Source organism: Equus przewalskii, chromosome 13 (genome assembly GCF_037783145.1).
Source record: "Equus przewalskii isolate Varuska chromosome 13, EquPr2, whole genome shotgun sequence".
Lineage (NCBI taxonomy): Eukaryota > Metazoa > Chordata > Mammalia > Perissodactyla > Equidae > Equus > Equus przewalskii.
The window spans coordinates 54,261,921-54,268,089 of NC_091843.1; positions in this window are offsets into that span (position 1 = coordinate 54,261,921).

Genomic DNA, 6,169 nt, shown 5'->3' on the forward strand with positions numbered 1-6,169 from the left:
TATCAAGATCTGACTTCCCAGAGCCCCAAATTAAGTTTATCCTCACATTCTGGCCTATATAATAGAGAGACAGATCATATTGCGGTTGGCAGAAAACTGGAACAGAGCCATGTTGTATAAATAGAGACTGAACAAGGAGAAGTTACTTAGAGAGAAGACAAAACAATGCAACCAGAAGTGGCTCTTTCACGGGCACGTAGACATCTTTAAATACACGAATTTGGCTGTCATGTTTGGACTTACGGGCACAGGAGAGACCATCCAGTTTAGGTCAATTAGCTGCTTTTCTAGATAAGAAAGTCAAGATTTACAGTGGTTACAGGCTAAAACTCCCAACACCATTTAAGAAACCTGGGTTCTACTCTGCTCTGAAAGTGACTTCAGTGTTTTGTTTTTTCCCACTAAAATTCACTAATAACAATAAATACCGGTTATTTATGAACCCCTTAGTTTCCTCACGTTGTTGCTTCTCAAACACATCAGTGTCACAATTTTTGCCATGTTCACCTAAAACCTTAGTATTAATTTAATATTATTAATATTTATTCTTTGAATATTTTCTCATATTTAAATTATCATAAAATATTATTAAAATTAAAGATCTGATGTGTATGTGATTTTTAATAATAAGCATAAGTAATTGCATATTCTTAAGATAAAGAGATTAATTTGTTTACTGCCTGTATTCATATTATGTATGTAGCTCACTTTGGAAAGCACTGTCCTCTATTTCTGTCTCCAACAAACATTTTTGAACTATTAATGATTACAAGGCACTATGGTAGGGGCTACGCTGGAAGCTACATAAAGATATATAAAAACCTGATCTAGGTTTCACAGGGGCTTAAAATTTAGTAGAAGATAGAGATGCACACAGTGGTGTAGAGGAGAAAATATAGAGGATGGGGGCAAGTGCTGAGTTGAAGCTGAACTTGACAGTAAACAGCCTCAAGGTTGTACAAGTGAGCACCACCATTTCAGTCCATGAGGATCTCACTCTGCAAGGCAGTGCAGAAAACAAAGCTATGGAAACTGGAGTGAACGGAAATCACAATTACTCCCTAAAGAACAACTGTAAAAGACAAGTGTCCTTCTTATCTTTACATATATTTTGAACTTTATTTTAATCTTATCTCCATCCACAGTTTTATCTGGCCATGCTTATTGCACCATAGATGTATAACGTCAGGGTCTAGCATGTATGACATGCTACAGAAAGGTGCAAGCAGAACAAAAGAAAACAAACCCAAAGCCAATGAGTGTTTCTACGTTGCAGAGCTCCATTTGAGAAAATGTGCCCCTGGACACCAAAGCATATTTCTGGAGCAATCAATGTTTTTAATTAAAAACCAGCAATCTACATCTGCCAAAGTTGAAACATTTGTATCCTTTACATGTTAATTTATGAAGATGGAACTTCAATAGGATAATTGTTTTGCATCAAAAGATTCTTGTTCCCTGACTCAGCCAGGTTCCAGACTCTGTTTTTCAACTATTAGAGAAAGTGGAAGTGACATGATGTATTTTTGTGGCAAGAGTATATGCTTTCTGGTTTGTGTCCACAGTAAACATGGACACAAGATCAGCCCTGTTGCCATACAAAGAGCAAATGGGTCATTGTTGCCTCAGATAACTCAAGAAATACATGAGCCCTGCTTATCCGACAGTGTCTCTTCCCTCGGGAGTAGGTAACTGGGAGACCATGGGGAGATATTTTGCCCTTTTTGCCTCTTCTCCATCTGCAATTCTTTCATTAAGCCTACCAGCACTTGTGCTTGGATCGAGCCATGAAACAAACCAAGACATTTAAGACTTTGAACATGACTAGGAGCTGTGATTTTTATTAAGGCACACAGAGTTTAAAGTGGAAATAAAGTTCAATAGATACTCACAGTGGAGCTAAGAAAGAGAATCTTCCAGGGATCCTATAGCCCTTCGTGAGAGGTTGCTGAGACAGCGAGGGAGAGAAAGAGGAAGAGCAGAGGGGTGGCTGGCTCCAGCTATCTATGGCAGCAGCTGGTTCTTTGAAATCCCCCCTGCCATGGATGCCACACAAACACAACAGGAGTGGAACAGCCACACGCCCTGAGTGCTCCTGGGTGCAATTGGAAAGTATTGTTTTATCCTACCAGGCAATGAAGCTACTCATTTTCCTAAGAGCTCTGCTGAAATTAGAGATCTCTAGAGGAAAGTTCTACATTTGAAATGATGTTCCTAGCCAAAGCTCTCACACTATGAAATACCATCCCTGTGCTGGTTCAAAAGGCAGAGACTCCATGGACCTTCAGGGCACTGGGTTTGTCTCAATAATTTGCTCAGCCTGTTGACTGATGGAGTTCAGTAGGAAACATGTATTTCCTAGAGAATGTTAGAAGAGTTTAAGTTTTGGGCACTATCTAGTTATTGCTGTTTTTATAGTGTGCTGATTATGTCGCTGTTTTTAATTATGCAAATGTACCCTGAGGCTTTGGCAGTGGGCAAAGGCTTCGTATAAACATGAGTATACATGAATACATACACATTCATCCTGCTGCTCTCTTGTCAGCTCTTTGTGTCTATGATGTTTTTTCAGTCCACTTCTATATACAGCATTACCACAGTAGTTATACACATCCCGTTCTTTGCATTTTCTAAGGATTAATCCCCAAATAACAAAAAAAGAAAGAAACACCTTTCAAATATTCTTATTTACCTCTTTGCCATTTTAGTACTTATATCTGGGAGCCATTTTTTCCTTTCTCAATGCTTTAAAGATATCAGGACCTTCTCCATTAAAGGCTTTTTAGAGTATAGAATTCATAAGAAGGCAGGCCCATGTTGAATCCCATCCAAGTCTCAAAAGTACTGATTAATAAGTTGTCTGAGTAATAAGGCTATTCCATTGCATGGGTTATGGGAACAGCCTGTCTGTTATGCTGTATCCAGATTTCACTGTAGATACTAAATGTCAGTGTGGTAGCTGCCTTGGCAAGTATCGCAGCTCTCTCACCTGGCACCTCCTCATCAGATAGTGGGGCCAAGATTCCTAGTGGGGTAAGGTGTCCCTTCCCACAGCATCTCTGTACTAACATGTATCATAGTTGAATATAAGTGTCCATTACTTATCTTTCTCTGTTTCTAGATGGAGAGCTTCTTTAGGGCAGGGATCATCTTTTTTGCAACTTTTATCCACCTACCAGAGCACCTACCACACAACCTTGTGTATAAACTGCGTTTCTTTAAGGAATCTTAGCCCTTCTCCCTCACATCCGTTCCCATCACCCCATTGTTCAACGTCTGCCCCTTTATCTCTCTCCCCATCTCTCTTTTCAGACTGAAAACTAAAGATTAGAATACTAGATTTGAGTTTCTGGTTTATATTTTCTACTGTTGGCTTTTTCTTATCATTGATTGATGAACACAAGAAAACCTGTCCATCTAGCAAAGGAAGACCCTGAAATTCCTGTCTAGGAATTACTTTAACATTTCTTCTGTAACTCTTCCAGTAGTGATTGATGACTGAAATAAAGGCCTGGTGTCCTTTTATATCATAAAGTCAAATGTTGGCAGCGTATGGAAAGTTGGAACTGTTATCCCCCGCTGATGGGAGTATAAATCTATACATTTTGGAAGGTAGTTTGGCAGTGTCCCCTATAGTATACACATGCACACGTGTGTGCAAACACACACACACACACAAGTCCTAGCAAGTCTACTTATATAGTTTTTATACTAAAGAAACAAAGCACATGAGCTCAGGTAGTTTGCAAAATATGTTCATTACTGTATTATTTATGATTGTAAATATATTAGAAAAAGCCAAGTGTCTGATAAAAAAGGAATGGTTATATAAACTATAGTATATCAATCTTCAATGGCTAAGAAGAATAGATGTAGGTGTGCTAACATGGGAAGATATTAATTTTATACTGTTAAGAAAAAAGAAGATTAAAAAATACGAATATGATACCATTCGTATGATATAAAAAGAAACTCATAAACCAAGTATGTATACATAATAGAAAACAGTGTGGAACTATACTTACCATCGATACCTCCACACACAGGGAAGGAACTGGACTGTGGATGGTAATAAATGACACTTTAGTTTTACCTGTAATAGCTGATTTTACAAGAAGAGTGTATTTGATATGTAATTAAAATAATTTATAAAGTCCTTATTTAGGGTAGTTTTCATAAGAAAAAACCAAAATAAAACAAAACTCAACTCTTACAGAGTCCATAATTCCATGTCTGGAAGCAGGAATAGATTTCTGGGTTATCCACAAAGTTGGCCATACCTGGAACAATTTGTTTGTAGCACCTGCTTCTCCATAGGACATATTATAGCTGAGTGCTGTTCACTATCCTTTCAGGTGTCCAGGCCATTAAGCTGCCCTCTGGCTGTTTGGGACACACATACCTTGTGATGCCCTCCTTGTAGGTTACCCCATGCATGGATATCTCCACTTCAAATTTACCTGGCCTGTGACTTCTCTTTCCAGTTTCTTGGCACGTGACTAGATAGCCAATTGGATGTTAATTTAAACAAGAATTAAAATTGTTAATTGCATTAACCTTTACAAATAGTAATTGTGATGTTTACTGCCCCTTTGCTGGCAATTGGCAAGAAAAGAAATTTCAAGAATGTCCACGTGTCTAGCAGGTACTGTAGTTTATGGCATGATTTTAGGGATGGGAAAAAAGAAATGGTCTGACTAAATTCTCTCCAGCCTAATAACTGATACTTTAATTCAACAGTTTTTCACTCATAAGCTTAAAAATCAGAAGTAGAATCTAAAGGACACCACCTAAGTCAATGTTCTGAACACTGAGTCCACAGAATCCCCAAGACATCAATGAAGGGAAAGCAAGAATGGAAAAACAATACATGCATCAATGGATCTCAAAAACTTGAGAAAAGTTTTTTGAGAGGAACATGAATCTCTTGAGAATCTTCCGTATGTCCAGGGGATTGGAACTCCATTCGTTTTTCAGGCTAGTGAGGCCTGGGAAAACTTGAATCTTTAGCAGTGAAAGTCCTTTAGGACTCAGCTCCTCACTCATTTACATAGACCCTCAATTAGCTTCTCAGGCTTGTCAAATTATTTACCACCTCTAAGCATATTCTCTGGCACACCTGTCCATAAACAGTTTGCCAGCCTCAGTTATCTCATGAGGTTGGGGTAGCACGAAGACATTGTTTTCAATTGTTAAGAACAAGGTCTTTGGAACCAACTGACATCATTTGCATAATCATGGACAAGGTATTTAATTCTTGCCTCCATTTCTGGACCCGTAAGTTGGAATAATAAGAGCACCTGTCTCAAAGGGTCGTTGTGAGGATTCAGTGAGGAAATAGTGTAAAGAATGTGAAATACTGCCTGGCACATAGTAAGCATTCAGAAAATGCTAGTCATTATTAATATTGCAATTAGGGCTCCCCTATTCTTTACCACAATCTCTGGCTCTCTTTCGTTAAGGACTGCTTCCTGTAAAGTCATCCAGCTCTCCTAGGTTTCCTTCAGGAGACCATGGTCGGCCCCTCCATGAGAACACTGCTACCTATGACCAAGGGCTTGCCTCCCAGGCTCTGAGAGGAAATGTCGTTGATGAACTGGAGACACTGGTTTCTGCACAGAATACGAATCTTGCCGTCTCCACCACTCACACCTGTGTCCTAGGTACAAAGGCAGTATAACTTTGGGCCCTCTTCAAAATTTCTCCTCAAGCATCAGTGAGAATTCCTTCTCTGTGTTTCAGGTTTCTCAGTTGTAAAGTGGGGATAACAGTACCTGCCTTCTATGGTTTTCATAAAAACTAAATGTGGATTATCTAGTATCTAAACCAACCTCACCTCTTCTCCTCAAACTTAAGGCATGAGTAGGTCTGATCAGATTTCAGAAAGCATTCATGCTTCACATCAAAAGCAGTATTTCTTTAAAGCAAAATAGTCATTTTGTTATTATTTGTTATTCTGGATGTTCTCTGCTCCACTAATGTGAAAGCAGGGGAGTGTAAGCATAGTATTCATTAGGCTGAAGACGCATATTCTCTGTCTCTCTCCCCAGTGATCAATTTCTCTCTTTTATTCACTTTCTATTTCTCTCTCTTTTATAAACACGTTTTTTCAGTCTTGGAGCTGAAGGCAATACTATCAAGCCTGACTATGTTCTATTTTCTTGATAAC